The sequence below is a fragment of the Gopherus evgoodei genome, unplaced genomic scaffold, assembly GCF_007399415.2.
Source record: "Gopherus evgoodei ecotype Sinaloan lineage unplaced genomic scaffold, rGopEvg1_v1.p scaffold_33_arrow_ctg1, whole genome shotgun sequence".
In the NCBI taxonomy this organism is placed as follows: domain Eukaryota; kingdom Metazoa; phylum Chordata; order Testudines; family Testudinidae; genus Gopherus; species Gopherus evgoodei.
The window spans coordinates 4185395-4204509 of NW_022060005.1; the positions used below are offsets into that span (position 1 = coordinate 4185395).

Sequence of the window (19115 nt, forward strand, 5' to 3'; positions counted from 1 at the left end):
GCTACGTGAATAGCGTAGCTGAAGTCGAAGTATCTTAGATCGAGTTACCTACCGTCCTCACGGCGCGGGATCGACGTCCGCAGCTCCACCTGTTGACTCCGCTACCGCCGTTCTCATTGGTGGAGTTCTGGACTTGAGAGGAGCTCGTTCGGGGATCGATATATCGCGTCTAGATGAGACGCGATATATGGATCCCTGAGAAATCGATTGCTACCCACCGATACGGCCGGTAGTGAAGACGTAGCCTAAGATGGCCCTGGTTTTGAGGGTCCAGCTTGGCATCTCTGCTTGTGACACTGAAAATTTGTCCTGACTTCAGTAGAACTCTCCTGGTTACCTAAACTCAAAACCACATGTTGCTGAATTTGGTTCACATAGCATTGCCTCTCAGCTCCATCTCTCTCACTGTCTCCCAGTTGTTCAGCACAACAGCTACAAGATGTAGCAGGACTGCAGTGGTGGCCCCCAGGTCAATTGGAAAGGATCTACATCTGTTTATTTGGAGTGAAGAGAAAACAGGATGATAGAGGATGCCAACATTCGAAGCACAAAATAAAGGTCTGAGCTGGTGTCAGAGGAGCGAGTGTGCACCTGCAGGGTGGGGGAGACATGGTTTAAATGCATTTAGGTTAAGATTTTCAAATCTATGGGATTTGCCTGTTAAATTCCCCATTATTTTTTAAATGGGAACCGGGTGTCCAAATCCTGAGTGCATCTGAAAATCTCAGCCTAATCTAAATGGTGTTGGTAGTAGAAAACAGATAGTGGACATAGTGGAGTCAATTCATGGAAGAATGAAAAGTAATTTTGGACACAGCAGTAAATAGATCAATGTTGGTTAACATCCTGATCCTCAATTTTGTACAAGTGCATAGATACTAGTGACTAGGAGTTTTACAATATCTGTTCAGATATTTTATGAGATCAAGCCCTAGCTTATTTCAAGAAAGGGCAACTGAAAATTGCAATGCATTAAAGATGGGATTTTCAAAGGAGCCTAAAGCAGCATGGCATCCAGCTCCCTTAAATCTCCTATGAAAATCCCAACTACAGCCACTATTGACCTGGGCTGAATTCAGACCAGTGGATTACAGTTGAGAAAGCTCCATTTCCCCCAGTTCTACCACTGCCCTTTTGTACAAATAACACCCAACTTTTACACATCCATTCAATCTAGTTTTATTATTTATCCTGTTTTTAGTATAGTCTTTCCTGGACATAACTTCAAAGAGTCTTTGTGATGCAGATCGGAGATGGGGCAAATCTTTTAATCTTCAGACCCCAAATTCTCTCTTACAGTTGATGCTGGTGGAGAGAAAGATACATTTTCCTTTCCTTTAAGGTTCATCTCAAATCATCCCTGTAAAGATAAAGGTTCACAGATGCAGAATGCAGCACACAGTTGTGTCTTGGAAACCCAGCTGGTGCACTGAAGCTAACTCCTCCCAGCTGAGGACAGCATAGCTCCTAGTGCCTCAGTGCAGGCTATCTTTCATCTCACATTGAAAATTACTATCTGGTTACTACAGTCCACGGCCTAAAGTTTACAGAGCAATATGTACAGAGCAGGTTGTTTTTAAATCCTATTTCTGTCCCCAAAGTCCAGTCCCCTTCTGCCTCTGAGTATCTCACCCCGCAAAATTCAGAAGGTGCTAATGGACAGCCAAATCCATCTAAGAGCACCCTGAGTGAAGAAAGGCCAAGTTTAATCTGCGATGACACAAAATCCCACTGCCCATGGCTCGTGGCAACAAGAGGAACGGTCATCTTGGCCACTCTTCCTTAAATGAACAACTCTGAGAGCAAGAGGACTCCCTAGAAAGAACACCCGTGAATTTCCCCAAATAGCAAACCTTTACTAAGCAGTTACCTCAGTAAAGTTCTGCAGCAGGGAGTTCCCGTTCATATGTGCAGAAAGATATGGCTTTCTGAAAGCACCTGCAGCTTCAGGCACTGAAAGGCAGCCTGGCAATGTTTGGAAGATCAGTTCAGAGACTGTTTGTCACTGAATAAGTTCTGAATGAGGAATGCATGATGCACCCTATGCCAGACATTTGTTAACTGCTGGAAAACTATGTCTACCATAGTACCCCTTTTTTGTTCCACACCTTCCTCGATGGTGACATTGGGTGGGGGTACCAATTTGGGACCACACTAAGAAACTGGATGGATACAACCTTCCTGCAGCACTTACATCTGTGATTCCTATAAAGGATCCAGGGTGAGGAGGGAGAAGCAAAACCAGCCAATCTTGTCTTCAGAGTTCTTGCCCCTACAGAAGCAAAGAGGAATTATTTCCAGGTCATGACCTTATTTATTAAAAGAGCATGCTACCAGCTAAAGGGAAAACTCACTTCCTTGTATCTCTGTTCCTTCTTCATTTGCACAGAAATCAGATCCATGTTTCTGAAGAGGTCCCCTGGATCTGCTACTTATTCCCCTCACTGTCTGGGACTTTACATATGGTTGCATTGGAAACCATTAGAACATCAGTTTCTCCCCCCCAAATCAGACTTCAGCTACAGGTGTTTGTTTCATTAGTCTGCTCAGGGCATATGTGTAATCAAGGTAAATAAGGTGAAACATGGACTGAACATGCAGTTCATCACAGCAGACCCCTCCTAGTCCTAAAAGTGGCAATGTGGTTGCCCCTCCCACACACAAACCACCACGACTCTGAGACCTCAAGTGTTTGAGATTTTTAGCTGCTTCCTTACCCAATTTCCTCACGTTGCAACATGGACTCCCTGGCTTCCCAACTTCACCTGAAAGACAGATAAAATCCCTGCATGCATAAATAGGGGAGTAGCTACTAGAAGCAGGGAGGTGATTTTATCCCTGTATAAGGCACTGGTGAGTCTGATACTGGAATACCACATCCAGTTCTGGTGTCCAGATTTTAAACAGGACATTGAAAAACTGGAGAGGGTTCAGAAATGAACCATAAAAGTGATTCAGGGGCTGGAGAAAATGTCTGATAGTGAGACTTAAGAAGTTCAATCTGTTTAGTTTAAATCAAGAAAAAGAAGCTTGAGAGAGGTGACCTAATTACAGCGTACAAGAACCTTCATGGGGAGAAAATACAGGGTCCTATAGGACTCTTTAATCTAGTGGAGAAAGGCAGAACAAAACCAATGTCTGGAAGTTAAAGCCAGGCACATTCAAATTAGAAATAACGCACACGTTTCTAACAGTGAGGGTGACTGAACAAACTCCCAAGGGACGGTGGATGCTCCATTCCTTGCTGTCTTCCAATCCAGACTGAATTCTCTGGCCAGTATTAAACTGGAGATCAGACTAGGCAATCTAACAGTTCCTTCTGGTGTACGAAGATCTGGCTTTTCAATATGGCCATACGAGCAGCTGCTAAGGGCACAGCAGTTACAGACAAGGAAATGGCACTGTGAAGTTACCTGGAGACGCTGTGAGGAAAGGGCTAGTGCAGGGAACTATTTTAAAAGACCATGCGGGGAGAACAGCTGAGTTTTAGAAAGGGGAAGGAGTTAGGGAGTCATAGTTGGGGTTACTAGGTGATGTTCTATGCCCCCCTACAATGCAGGAAGTTAGACTAGATGACTATAATGGTCTTAAACTTCCTGGCCTTAAACCTTGACCCCATCTAGTATGGGAAATGCCCAGATTTCACTGCAGGCCTGAAATGGAAGCCACACAGGGAGTTAATGCCTCTCTCCTTCCCTGGTGTAGTGGGGTCTGCTGAGGGCACCTGTGGCATCAGGGTGGATCAGGTGAAAGATCGACTGAACATACAGTTCATCATGGCAGACCCCACCCACGCCCTCAAACCCAGCTGCAACATCACCAATGGCAAAAAGAGGGGTCTCATGGGTCTGAGAAGAAACTTCTTGTAGGCCGGGTCTTCCCTCCACACTCACCCTCAAGATAGCTCCCATGCATCCAATTATGGGCTGTCTCATACAGCAGCGCACTTTCCCCAATACTAAGTGTCTGTCCAAGGGGCACTCATGCCACAAGAACGAGGACCTTATCCCCAATATTTCTGGAGTCTGAGACATAGGAACATAGGTCTCGCCATGGAAACTGAAGGATTAAAAAGTGCCTCAAACACAGGAACAGTTGTGTGGTGACGGTTCTGGACTGGGACATTTGGGCTCAGTTCTCAGCTCTGCCACAGACTCCCTGGGTGACCTCAAACAAATCCTTTTAAATCTCAGATCTGGGTACCTAGCTCCACTGGGCTCCTTTGAAAATTTCAGTCTTCAGCTCTCTGCACCTCAGTTTCCCATCTGCAATGCTGACACTTCCTCTTTTCCATCCTTTATAACCTAAGTAGACAAAGCCAACAAATATCTTTGGGACAGGGATGGTCTCTAATAAAGTGTCTGTACAAACCCTAGCACAGTAGGGCCTCTAGGCTACAGTGTAACACAGCTAATAAAACAGTGGATGGGCCCATAAAGTCAAGCATTCTGCCTCTAGCAACACATCCCTGGCTACTTCCTAAGAGACCAGAGCAAGCCTTAAAAGTACAGGAGCTGATTATCTTTATCTCAGCTCAGGTAGGCCATAAAACCACTCAATCCCTTTTCTTTAAGGCCTTACTCAGTTGGAGGTCCTTACCCTACTGTCCTTGGGGCTCAGATCAAGGATGTTTCATTACAGACCATTTTCAAGATTCAGTTACGTTACTTAATTTTTCCACTTCAGCCCCGATCATTTCATGGGAGTGGGGAGTCAGTCTTCATCCTCAGCCTCTTCACAATCTGAAATGGGCAAAGAAACATTCATAAGAGAGAACCAACACAGCCTCTTCCTCTCCTACTGTAGCAGCTACACCAGAGATCAAAGTTGCCACTGGATGCATCTATATCTAAATCCTAGCACACCACAGCCCAGTTCTAAGGAAGCATATCTAGGCAGAAAGAGAAAACACTATACATGGAGGGGAAAACAGCAGGAGTAAAAGGAAGTCATCTTTGGGGTGGAGGGAGGCAGCGAGCGCAAAGTGCAACAGGAAAAGGGAGGGGAATATTTTAGTGGACAACTGGGTAATCTCCCTCCTGATACTTACAAAAGATCACATGGCCCTTTTAACATCCACAGTGAGCAGGCAGGATCTCAAATTTTGTTAAGTATTTTGTTAAGGGCTCAAGCAAAAGACCGAACAGCTTCAGACAGAAAGCATTAATTTATTTGCAGTGGCAGGAGGAAGAGATGAACCACTCCTGGACAATGAGGACTTAAAATCTGAAGGCCTCAAGACATGTGAAATCACAAGTCACACCTACACTCCACTGCCACAGCTGAAGGTTGGATTGGTCAACACAGCTGGTAACAGATACTTTGATAAAGTTAGAGTTGAAAAACATCTGCTATATTACCAATGCCAAAGCTGAAGGTTTGACACACCTCAGCTTGCACTATTTGAGGGAAGGGAGATAGATCAGGATAGGATTAGGCCTGCCAGACCACCTAACAGGAATACCCTGGAGTCCTCTCTCCAGGTTGGAAATTTTAGGTCTTGTTATAGCACTTAGAGAGGTAGCCAAACAGAACCCAGGAGTCCTGACTCCCAGGTCCCTTCTCTACAACTAGAAGTGATTCCCCCTTGCTCTAACCACTAGTCCACACTCCCTCAGAGTTGGGAGTAGAACCCAGGAGTCCTAACTCCTAGCCCCCCTGTTCTATCCATTATAGTTGCCCCTAGATTTTGACAGTTTTGCTGTTATGTAGTGTTTAATCCCCTGGGCAGGGATTCTCCACTCCTCTGTAAAAAGCCAATCTCATACCAGCTCACTGAGCCCCATATCTGGAACGTGGCCTTTCTCCAAAGCAACTGTTTCCTTCCAGTTCATCAATTCCATTTTCAGCCTAAAATGAAGAGATACCAACAGTGGTTTAGGATACACAGACCAAAACATGGCAACCAGACCACATCCAACCCTGCCATAGCTATGTCAAAAAAATGATTTTTAAAAGTTACAGAGAGATAGGATTGTAAAAGACTCCACAGCAGGATGTTCCCACCTTTAGGAGTAAGCAGCAGCAAGTCACCAATAATGCAGAAGCTACACCCACTAAAATTAATACAGTAATAAGGGTTTGTCCTTCTCTAGCTCCTTTCTTCCAAAAATCTCCAACAAAGGCTTTCAGAGGAGTCTAAGGGAATTAGGCACCTTACTTATCCCCTTAGGCTCCTCTGACAATCCCAGCCCAAGTGCTTTATAAATATTAAGTCTCATTCACCCTGTGAAGTCAATATCATCCCCACTGTATAGCTGGGGAAACTAAGGCACAGAGTGGCAAATCACTTGCCTAAGGTCACACAGCGAGAGGCAGAGCCATGAATAGAACCAAATGAAGGTCAATCTCAATTCACTCTTCTCTAAGTAAGCAGCACCTCCTCCCAGTACCAGAAACAGAGTTGATAATGGGAGCTAGCTGAGCACCTTACAATTTCTTCCTGGTTATGTAGGGCATTGCTATTATCCACATTTTACAGATGGGGAATTGAGGCAGAGGGCCAGTTTTTTAAATGTCTGTGGGCACCTAAAGAGGCGGATTGAAATCAGTAGGTTTTAGGCACCTAGGCACTTCTGAACATCTCACTATCCATGACAGTCAAGAATGGATAGTTCAGTGGTTTGAGCACTGGCCTGCTAAACCTAGGGTTGTGAGCTCAAACCTTGAGGGGGCCATTTGGGGATTGGTCCTGCTTTGAGCAGGGGGTTGGACTAGATGATCTCCTGAGGTCCCTTCCAACCCTAAGAATCTATGATCTGCATCTTTAGGTGCCCACGTACTTATACCAATCTGGCCCAGAGAGACTAAAACTTGCACAAGGTCACACAAGAAGTTTGTGGTGGAGCAGGAAATTAAGCCCATGTCTCTCAAATCCCAGGCTAGCACCCTAATTGCTGGTGCATCCTTCCTCTCAGCCAAAAGACTTTACACTTCCAGTCCCAGCTCTTCCTGATTTACTTTGGGATTTTTAAAACTAGACTGAACAAAGTGATAGAAAGCAGACTGTAGGGAACAATCCTGCACTAACCCCAAGATGACAGGCCTGTTAGGCCACACATTCTACCTAGCTCTAAGCTTCTGTGTTAGAATAATCCTTAACTGAACCCATTACTGCCCTGAATCAGCCTCCAGACTTTATCCCACTGCCTCACTTGCAGATCCAACCCCCAGAGCAGGGCAGGGAACCTTTCTGTTAAAGCCTGGCTGCTTGCAGCCTATGGCGTTTGCATTCTGTATCTGAAATCCTTTGAGGCTTCAGATACTGGGCTCTTGGATATCTTTCTAACCTGCATAAAAGTTGTTGGCTCTCTTTATCGTGGTAGGTGCTACAGATCAGGTAAAAGTTGCAGTCTGGGATCACTCACAGGTTATGAAGTACCCAACCACTAGTAGCTAATAAGGGATCAAAAACAACAATATTTGATAATTTGCTCTCTTTCTAGGAACTCCCATCTAAAGATTTGAGTATTTTATAATCACGAATGAATCAAGCATCACATGCTTCCCATGAATTATTATTTACATTGTTCAGGTGAGGAAACTGAGGTACAGAGGGGCAAGGGCAAAGTGGCTTGCTCAAGGTCAGCCCTGGAATAGCATCAGAGCCAACAGTCAGGAGTCCTGTCTCCCAGCCCACCAGCCATTAGACCCCACTACCCTCCCAGGGCTGGGGTAGAACCCAGGAGTCTTAACTCCCTGCTCATGCACCCCCATCATGAAACTGCTTTTTTAAAAGGGAGTCTGGATGGCACATGGGGTTCAGCAAAGCAGGTGGAAGTTTTACCACTGGAGTCAGATTTGGCTCAAGACAGCCTCTGAAATCCACACTGTGTTTCAAAGCCAGCAGAGCTCGCTCAACTTTCTTCTCTTGTAATTAAGCTTCCATTTATTTACTTCAGTGGTGCAGCATGCAGTTTATAAAGTGGGGAGAATAGCCAGACCAAAACTGAGGCCTGAAGTCACCTTCAGCTCCCACACTCTCCCCCAGCACATGGGTCACACACAGCGTGGGCTATTTCACCATTACCACCAGCAGCATTTTTGAATACCAAGTCAAATCCACTTCCAGCTCACTCCACACCCCTGAAGAGACTGCTAGAACACGCAGCAGAAGGCACCTTGCTAACCCAGCCTCCCTCCCCAGCAGGGACATCCTTTATTCAGCCTTCACCAGCTCACCCACCATGTGGTTTTTCCTCTTAAAAACAGATCTGTACATAAAAACATCTGCTGCTGTTTATGATGGTTTGCCTATGGCAGGAGGAGTGGATCTCAGGGCTTTGCTCTCTACTCACAGCTCTGGAAGGGAATCTGCTGGAGCAAAGGGCAGAATTAAGCATCAGAACTCCTGCCTCAGCTTCCGAGCTCTGCAGCACACTTCCTGGGTGCCCCAAAACAAGTCATCAAATCATACAGGGGCAGGGAGAAGAGAAAGAGATGGATAAACTCATTCTACAGCATGTGTGACTTCATGCAGACCTGAAGAGGAACACTGCAGACACACAGTAATTTACTAAAACGCAGGAACAAATCATGCCATCTGTTTCACCTAGGGACTGCAAAGTCAATGGGGATTTCAGGGGTGTCGCTGAAGATCACACATCACCAGTTTTAACAAATCACTTTCCCACTAATCCCCTGCCTTTGGCCCTACGTAAAGGGGTGGCCTATGGATTCTGAATTCAACAGTCCTAAAACCAAATTCAATCCATGGGAAAATCTTTCTCCACCACAGACAGTTTAACTACATTTATTCCAATCCTAAAACATGGGTGAATGACGAAGGATTCAAACCAAGGTAAAGAGCTTGCAACTTACCAAGCACGCTGCTCTGGGAGCACGGTACCTGCATGAATCACAGTGATGATGATAGAGAGAAAGATGAGAGGAAGTGGTAGGTGGGACAGAGAAGAGAGCAGCTTTGCAATTGGCTGAGAGCATAAATCTGTCAGTCTCTCATTTCCTTGAATCAAAAAGGCACGATGGTCAAATACTAATCCGTTGAGGTTTCAAACCATGTGGCTAGAGACCTTTACAGAGCTGGTTTTAGGAAAAATGTGTGATAGAAATCGGTGGTTTTCTGTGAAATCTCTCAAAAAGATTTTTCAGTCTGTATTAGAGAATGCAATCTTGGGCCATAATTTTAAAAGCCAGGCTGGAGTTCTTAGAGGAACTGTCCAGAAATCCTGATTGTAGGGTCTAAATGGAGCTGATATGCAAAAGTGCTGAATAACCCTACTCAGCATTTCTGAAAGTCACTTATTTAGGAGGCTAAATCAGGGTGTAGGAATAAAAATTTAAGCTCCTGGTTTTGAAAAATTTAGCCCTGGAATTTTGGGGTTATTTTGATCTCCAAACCTTTACAAATAGTGTACTATCAATAAAAAAATTCACATTTATATAGCATTTGGGATTTTCCTGATTCTGAAATCCCAGGACTGGACAATACAGAAGGATACTGGCAATAGAGAGCCAAATTTCAAAAGTAGCTAGGCACTTAACTCCCATAAGGTTAGGCACCTAATTTGCTTAAATACCTTTGGCAACCCTAATATATATACAGATTCAGAGTCAACAAAAGCTGTGGGAAGGATCTGCAATGCAGGACATCGATAACATTTGCGGGTAATATAAATGTGGGAAATCTTGGCAAAATCTGCAAAGGAAAATAATAAAATCTCTTGTGTACAATGTTTCCTACCAGACTGTTCTCTTGATTACACTGACATAACCCCATTATCTTCAGTGAAGTTGCTCCAGGTTTAAACTGGTGTACTTCACAATAAAATTTTCCTTTCTGTCTCTAGTACAAAGGTAGGTATCATTGTAGCCATGTTATGGGTGGAGAAACAGGCACAGAAAGAGGTGAAGGCCCAGATCCTCAAAGGTATCGAGGCATATAACTCCCACTGAAAATTAAGCACCTAAATATCTGTGAGATCTAGGCTCAAGTAACTCGTCTGAGTCACTGGCCAAGATGAGTATAGAACCCAGGTGTCGTGATTCCTGTCCCCTTTATAACCACCCACTCACCTACCTCCTGGAGCACAGTATAACACCCAGGGGTCCTGACTTCCACGTCCTCCTTTTCTGACCACTAAATTAGATTCTCCTCCCAAAACTGGGAATAAAACCTTGGAATCTGGACTTTCAACCCCCCGCTCCCCCACATACTTTGCAGTGAAGCCAGAGGCAAAGAATTGATTTAGCTTCTCCGCAGTGACACATCGATTGTTCAGTGGCCTCACTGATTGTTTGGCAGGCCTCCCACTTTGCATGTACTTAAAATTTGTTTTGCTGTTAGTTTTTGAGTCTTTGGCTAATTACTCTTCAAATTCTTTTTTGGACTGCCTAATTAAACTTTTACACTTGACCTGCCAGAGTTTAAGTTCCTTTCTATTTTCCTTAGTACGGTTTAACTTCCAATTTTTCAAAGATGCCTTTATGCTTCTAACCGCTTCTTTTATTTTATTTTTTAGTCATGGTGGCACTTTGTTGGTCCCCTTACTGTGTTTTTTAAATGTGGGATATACATTTAATTTGAGCATCTATCATGATGTTTTTAGAAGTTCCCATGAAGCTTGCAGACATTTCATTTTTGTGACTAGTGTTGCCGGCAGATAACTGCCTGAGGCCAAGCAACAGCAGGGGGGTCCGTCGCCTGGTGTGCCGCGCCAATAAACACACCAGGGTGGAGAAGCAAACCAAGTTTATTTGAGATCTCAAAGCGGTGCAGGGAGATTGACTCAGATCAAGCACACCTAAAACAAGCAGTCTGTTCCTTTATATCCATGAGAACTTTTCTCACTGACTAGCAATCCCTGGTTTCCCCTCCCTCCTCCTCCTTCCTCCCCCTGTAGCAATTACATAAGCGCAGGTGCATTAAGTAATCTTGGCCACAGCAGCTCGTTAATAAGTTTTCCTTCGGCAAGTTATCTTGTCCTTCTGCTAAAGGTGCACAGGCCTCATTACTTCTGCTTTAGACCAGTTAGAACTGTTGCAACTGATAACGGCTGTTACAGCTGGCCTTTTAGGTCGATTAAAGTTTAAACATGGAGGGACTCTTGTCTGCTGAGGCCTAAAACCAGGTAGGCTCCATACTCTTGTGGCCTTCCACCCTCCCGAGTTACATAGGGTTATACTTAGTGACACCAACAACTCCCTCCTTTGAGAATACTCAACAAACTTTTGGCTGAGTGTTCTCACATTTAAAGGATAACATGTGATTAAGCTCTAGGGAGCTGGAGTGCTTTACAGCAAGCAAGCAAGAGAAGAGTAACAATACACAACACCACACCAGTGAGCAGGAGGTGAACAATACCTTCCTCTAGTTCTCCCAGGTTGAGTAACCAGCCCCAGAGGGAATCAGAAAGAGTAGGTTTCCTTTCCTGGGCCTTCCACTGTTCAAAAGCCTGTTTGGCTGACAGGATGTGCTTGTTAATATCCTGTGCGCTTTCTGGGACATAAGTACAGTATTCATCCCCTATAAGGGCGCACACCCAGCCCTGGGAAGCCACACTTCCATCCAGGAAGTGTCCAAGTATGTCTCCATGATCACAGATCAGGTGGTATTCCTGATGCGTCTGTAAGGGCAGTGGGCCAAGTCTGGTACTCAAGATCACTCCGAATGGCCATCAGCTGGTCATTTAGGAAATTGCGAATTCCTAAACATACTAGATCCCACTGCAATGCCTTCCCAGCCTCAGTTATATTTAATACCATCTTTTCTTGGTGTAGTACTATAATACACCTGTTATTTAACTATTCTCAGGTACTGTCAAAAGGCATTTCCATTAATAGCATACATTATTAGTCACTGGAATGGTTTCAATACGGGTAAAATTTTTAGTAGCAGAACAAACTCTTTGGGTACTTGTTATTTAAAATCCAATTAGAGAGAGATATATATGCTGAAGGATTTATCCGAAACACAGGGCGCAGCCTGTAGAATAAACCCCAAAATCCAATTAATACCACATTCCCAAACATGGGTCCCACAAATGTCCTTTCTAGTCAGGAATTCCTGGACTTTGGCAATTTCAGTGGAGCGAGTGTTCCTTCTTCTTTCCCAAAACAGTCGTGGTGCAGCATCCTTGTACTTTTTCCCTACTGTCCAGAAGGCACAGTGGAGCTAGAAGGTGAAATAGGCTAATCATCAGTAGGAGAATTCTTTTTGCAGTGAGAATCTTGGGTCCAAGCAGTCAGTCTTTGGCACTTCACAGCGGTGTTGGTAGGTAGCAGGACTTAATAAGGGCCTTTCCAGCATGGAGCCAAGGCAGTCTTTTGTTGGTGGACCTTTACATCAATCCCGTCTCCTGGTTCCAAGGATTGGCAGGGCCGCTAGTGTCTTTGGGTAGCCCTTCTTTACGTGTGAGAAAAGAAACTTAACACATTTCATTAGTGCCTGGCAATGTTTTGCAAATCTCATACCTGCGTGGGCAAATTTAAGCCCTCCTTTTCCTGGTTGTTAGCCAAGTCTTAACTGTGAGCAGTGTTCTTGAATGGAGTCAGTGTCTTATCTATAGCCTGAGCTTGCTATTTTATTTTATTTTCTTCAGTTAATTAATTCTGTTCTTTGTCCTTCTTCCCTTCTTGGCTTCTTTTAACCTGCAAAGGAAACTTCCACTTTTTACTTATACACCTTCTTCCCAACAATGAAGACATAAACATTGTCATTATACAGTACATTAGTCTTATTATTTAATATATGCCACACATACCCTTTTACTAAAATAACCTTATTACAGAGCTTTGGAGCAACAAGCCAGGACAAGCACACCCACTTTGAGGCGTTCACTCAACACAACCTCTAGTCCAATAGCCTTCCACCATCCCCAGCCCTCTGGCTAGAAATCTGAGGTAGCCAGAAAGATCCCATGTACAATATGGGGAGTGGGTTAACTTTTCATGTCTTTGCTTTCAAAGACTGTTGGTATGCAAATTTTAACAACAATTTTGCAATTAACAGTTTGGCCAATGAAATTTCTTTTCCTTACTTAAGGAAATGCATTAGACTTTAGTATATCACATTCTCCTGATTTATCCAAACACTTTGTATTCCAAGTTGAACAAAACAAATATCTGCATTTTAATTTAACCTTTTTGTTTGATTTTAAACTAGACTATTTTATAAAAATATTAAAAACAAAAATTCCGGCCACAAGACAAACACCACAGGACAAAACATAGAACACAAAACATGATTCCTATTGTGCCAGTAAATGCATGGTACGTTGAATGCTGTTCAGCTGGCATCAGTTTTCACTGATTATCTGAAAGACAAAAAAAAAGAGAGGTCTACCCACCCCTTCTGGGCAGACAATCATCGCTTGAAATATACAAATACTCTTGTTGACTTCAGGCAAAACAGAGGAATTACCCCATAGTTTCTTGTATTTGTTTCATAAGCAGCCCAGGTTTTCAATTACATAACACTGTATACATTCTTCAGCTAATTCAACTAAATTGTTCATAGCCACACCAAATGATTGCAATCCAATAACTTCTTTGCCTGAATTTATTTACAAACATTTCACAGACACCAAAAACTTTTTTTTCTTTAGCATTTTTACAAAGTTCAACTGCTGTTTCGTTCAGCAACTACAGAGTTAACTTCTCACTCTCCCTTAAATCACTTGCTTGTCTCCCAACAGCCACTTTTATCAACTTAAATCACCATTCCAAGTAAGTCCTGGGTATTTGAAATCTCCATGCTTACACTTACTGACTCCTTCCTTCCATTACACCCTTAAAGTTTTCCAACCTGCTTTCCAATCTCTCTCTCTCTGTTGCCTGCCTGCCTGGGCCCGATCCTGCTTTTCTTGCTGAACCGTCCCTTCCATGGGCACCAACTTGTTCCACTACCAGTTTAGCTAGGAGGGTGGGCTTCTCATCTAGCCCCCACCCCTCCTGGTTTCTTCCCTAAAACATTCTTACTCACAAGACTACCCGAGTCCTCCTTCATGAGGCTTGCCACCTGGACAAAAACACATGGCCCATTGGGCAAAGACCAGTTACTTAACATATAATTTAAAGGACTATTCTTAGAGGGTTTACCCAGAGACTCATTCATCTGTTTGACACTTAACAGAAAAGAGAATTACACAGAGCGCAGAGGGAATTACAGTCTAAGCCAGACTTTCCCACTTCTATACACTGACCACTATAAGGGACGGGACAGAAGGATCTCAATTCAACCTCAGATCTTTCTCGCACACATGGCTTCCACTCGGAGGAATTACGAACGAGAGGTTCAGTTCCGCCCACACTCCTAACGCCCAAATGAACAGAGCAGGAAAACAACAGTAACTGGTTAAACAGAACAGAACCAGAACCAGATAGCATTTTCTTATCCTATTAGGACTCACTTTTACTCATGCAGTTCTCAACATATAACACCAACAGTACCAAGCAAAGCAAACACAAAATAACAAGGGTAAAACAAATAGATGGTGTAAATTCTGCAGGGCTCCTCCCTTCTTAATTGCTCACCAAACTGTGACAAATTTCCGTTATCAATCTATCCCTCGTGTCAGGTGATCAGGCTGACACTACAGGATCGTTGGGGGAAGATAAAGAAAACACACCATATAACTGTATTTTAAAGCTCCATTAATAAAATAATAAAACAACAACAGAGAGTGTTGAACGCTCCCACATCACTCAGGAAAACATTAATGCCCCAAGCCCCTTTCATACCCACACACGTACGTCCAGACTGGCCACTTCTGTGTATAATGTTCAGAGAAGGGGGGAGAGGTGGACTGGAGATTATCCTGTATACAGCTTGTCCAGAATTTCTAACATGCTTCCGCTCTTTAGAGGGCTGTTCTCTTGCACCCTGGAATCTTCTGCAGCGTCTCTTTCAGAGATTCCAGTCCAGGTCAGCTGCCTGCGGCTTCTTCAGTGTCACCAAGCCACACCGGCTCCGGGGTCACAAAGGCACACTGTTGGATCTTACTGGACAGTTAAGCTTTGCAAATGTAATCTTAGTTCTGTAACTTGTATTGCCTTTGGTTCGCCTCTGTCTATATTTTTTCCTTCACAGCCAGTTGGGGCCGAAAGCAGTTTTTCTTTGTACTTAGCATAGTCTGCTTTGATTCTGGACCTTGAACGCAGAGCAATCCCCCCGTTCCATCCCTGGGCCAAGATGATTTTTAAATTAACCCGTTCCTTTCCTCAATAGACAAATTTGCTCACCCTGTGTCAGGGCTTTTTGGTGATTAAACGCTCCTTTTAGATGTATGATCTTATCTAGATTGAAGTACCTTCTAGTGGGCATTGTTTAGATGGATTTTCACGCGTGTAAATATTCCAATTCTCTAAATACCTGCAGGTTGTTGAACCATAATGTACGTACATGTAATATGCTGGGGTACCCTAGGGGGTGAGGTGGAATGTTTAGACTGCCCCCCCCCACCCATTTTCCACTTACACACACAGGGAGGGTGCCCTGTCTGCGCTAGCGGCTCATAAACTAAGGATTTTTCCCTACAGGGTACTCACACAGGAGAGGCTAACGAGGATGGCCACGACCCTCCTACACCTCCCTTCAGCAAAGAGCGTCGGCTAGTCTCTGGGAGACGGCGCCGCTTACTCTGATTGCATCCAGTGAGATGATCAGACTGTCAGTAGCCCACACGGAAAGGAAAGGGGAAGGGAAGATGGGTACACACACTCCTAGACCCAGGCAGCTTCCTCACCAGACGATGCCAGGCCAAGTCAGCCCACCATGGGTCAGACCTCCTAAAGATCCACTAGTTACCGGGCTTGCGTTAGAGTAGTCCTGGTCACGAGCTTTTGCTTCACAGGGTACTCTGGGCGTCTTCCGGTAACAATCACTCACACTGGCCCCCAGTACCATTCTGCATCTGATCTTGCTTTTTAGCTACAACAGGGAGAGAGTGCACTAGGACATAGGGTCTCCCCTTTCTAGACAGGTCCCTCCTTTGTCCCTGCACTATCCCTAACCTGCTTTTTGCATCCTTGCACTCTGCCAGACAGAGGGAAGAACTGGAGCTACAGCGGGGTATTTTTACAAGAGCCCTCCATACAAACAGCTTCAGAAGCTACCCATTTACTGACAAAACAGGAGTAATTGGAGGATCATGTTATAATTAAGTGACCCTTCCGGTGGCCACCTTTCTGGTCCTCTAGTTGATATTGAGGCCAGTCTACTATACAGAACTTTTTAGTTTGCTTTTAGTTAGTGGATCTGATCCAAGCACTTCCCAATTCGCTAGAATGCATTCTAAGGGTGTACACCGTGCCCTGCCTGTACTCTGTCTCTGCCCCATATCCTAGGGTGACACTGGGCATCCCCAGGTCATAACAGGCAAAAATCCAGACCACTGGACTGTTCCTACCTTATCCAAGGGACCAGTTCCTCACCGTCGCCCTCAACTGCTTCTCCACTACTCGAGCGCGTTGCACCATTGTGCCCTCTGGGATCAGTCGAACTGCCTCTCCGCCGAGGCCCCTGGTGAAGTCACCGGTGTGTGCTCGGCGTCGGTCGTCGCCGCAATCCGTCGACCACCAGAAGGGATCCAGGCAAGGCTAATTTTAGCCTCAACGCCCCACGTTGGGCGCCAAGAACTGTTGCCAGCAGATAACTGCCTGAGGCCAAGCAACAGCGGGGGGGGTCCGTCGCCTGGTGTGCCGCGCCAATAAACACACCAGGGTGGAGAAGCAAACCAAGTTTATTTGAGATCTCAAAGCGGTGCAGGGAGATTGACTCAGATCAAGCACACCTAAAACAAGCAGTCTGTTCCTTTATATCCATGAGAACTTTTCTCACTGACTAGCAATCCCTGGTTTCCCCTCCCTCCTCCTCCTTCCTCCCCCTGTAGCAATTACATAAGCGCAGGTGCATTAAGTAATCTTGGCCACAGCAGCTCGTTAGTAAGTTTTCCTTCGGCAAGTTATCTTGTCCTTCTGCTAAAGGTGCACAGGCCTCATTATTTCTGCTTTAGACCAGTTAGAACTGTTGCAACTGATAACGGCTGTTACACCTGGCCTTTTAGGTCGATTAAAGTTCAAACATGGAGGGACTCTTGTCTGCTGAGGCCTAAAACCAGGAAGGCTCCATACTCTTGTGGCCTTCCACCCTCCCGAGTTACATAGGGTTATGCTTAGTGACACCAACACTAGCTTCCTCATTTTCGTGTAGTTTCCCTTTCTGAAGTTAAATACTACAGTGGTGGGTTTCTTTGGTGTTGTCCCCATCACCTCTCACCCCAAGTATGTTACATTTAATTATATTATGGTCACTATTACCGAGTGGTTCAGCTATATTCACCTCCTGGACCAGATCTTGTGCTTCACTTTGGACTAAATCAAGAATTGCCTCTCCTCTTGTGGATTCCAGGACTAGCTACTCCAAGAAGCAGTTATTCATAGTGTCTAGAAACTTTATCTCAGCATCCTGTCCTGAGGTGACATGGACGCAATCTATATGGGGATAGTTGAAATCCCCCATTATTATTGAATTTTATATTGTTATAGCCTCTCTAATCTCTGAGCATTTCACAATCACTATCACAGTCAGGTGATTGGTAGTATATTCCTACTGCTATATTTTTATTATTCAAGCATGGAATTTCTATCTATAGATATTCTGTGGTACAGATTGATTCATTTAAGATTTTTACTATATTTGACTCTGCTTTCTTTCACATATAGTGCCACTTCCCCACCAGCATGACCTACTCTGTCACTCCAACATATTTTGTATCCTGGTATTACTGTGTTCCTTTTATTATCATCATTTCACCAAGTTTCTGTGATGCCTATTATATCAATAACCTCATGTAATACCAGGCACTCAAGTTCACCCATCTTAGTATTTAGACTTCTAGCATTTGTATACAAGCACTTATAAAAAGTTATCACTTTTCAGCTGTCTGCCATTATGTGTTGTAATTGAATGGGACTCTGTCATTTGACTGTTTCTTTTCAGTTCCTACCTGTACTTTATCAACTTCCATCCTTACCTCCTTACTAGGATATAGAGAATACCCGTTAATAGAGCCTCCCGTAAGGGATGCCTCTGTCCAAACTGTGTGCTCCTCCGTACTCATCAGCTTTCCCTTAGCCTTTAGCCCGAAATCTCTACAACTTTTTCAACTTTACATGCCGGCAATCTAGTTCTGCATTGGTCCAGGTGGAACCCATCCCTCCCACATAAGCTCCTCCTTTCCCAAAAGGTTCTCCAGTTCTTAAACCCAAACCCTGATTTTCTTCAAAAATATTGATTTTTTTCATTGGATAACTGAAACACTGAAAACTGAAAATGTTCATATAAAACTAGTTTTCAGGTTTTCAGTTTTTCTATGAAAAGCCTAAATTTTTCATAGGAGAAAATTTTTCCAGGACTATTTCTGAATAGCACCAGGAGAAAGATAAAGGAGAGGAAACTCATATGTGCTGACACATGGAGAGCAATATGAGCTATGACACATCCTAACTCTACCTACCAGTCTAGGCTGAGCTTTTCAAAGCTCCCAAAGGTATTTATAGGCTGCAGGCCTTCTCTTGGAGTTAGGTGCCTAAAATATTTTTTTGCCGGAAGCCAGGGCGGAGGGGAGAAGGAGAGGGCCTCCCTCATAACTTATAGCTCAGTGGTTAGGATATTCTCCTAGGATGAGGGAGACAATTCTCACCTCTGCCTAAAGGGATCTCACTTCTTAGGCAACTGCCCTAACCATTGGGGTACTCTGCAGGAGGTCCTTCGCCATCTGTCCTGTAGAAGCTGGTCTACTGTGTCTAACTATTCATGAATCATTGGAGCAGGGGGGACTAGATTCTGGGTCTCCTACATCCTGGCTAAGTGCTCTAATCACCACGCTAAAGCATCTCTCAGTTTTATGCTTAGTCCAGCGACTAAGTATTCATGCAGTGGAACAGCTTCAACAGCTTCAATGGTCAGGATTAGAGTGACAGAGGTAATGACCCTGATTCCCTTCTTCATAATATCTCCTGAGGTGAATGTCAAGGGAACTTGCCACTTCTATTGACCAGGAGTGGTGTGTGCGCCTCACTGCTGACCATCAAAGCACTAGTGAGATGCGCTGTCACACCAGTGTCCATGGGCGCAGCTCTTTTATAGACAATGG

The 19115-nt window shown here is 44.3% G+C and overlaps 3 non-coding genes across 3 annotated transcripts; all 3 read right to left on the reverse strand.

Annotated features, from left to right (window-relative positions):
- Positions 1–1621: 1621 nt before the first annotated feature.
- LOC115641249 lies at positions 1622–1769 on the reverse strand. Its single transcript, XR_003998048.1, has one exon. It is a non-coding gene; the product is annotated as a small nucleolar RNA SNORA79 (small nucleolar RNA).
- A 770-nt stretch (positions 1770–2539) lies between these two features.
- LOC115641242 lies at positions 2540–2617 on the reverse strand. Its single transcript, XR_003998041.1, has one exon. It is a non-coding gene; the product is annotated as a small nucleolar RNA SNORD126 (small nucleolar RNA).
- A 1091-nt stretch (positions 2618–3708) lies between these two features.
- On the reverse strand, positions 3709–3786 carry LOC115641245. The gene has a single exon (XR_003998044.1). It is a non-coding gene; the product is annotated as a small nucleolar RNA SNORD126 (small nucleolar RNA).
- Between the last annotated feature and the right edge of the window lie 15329 nt (positions 3787–19115).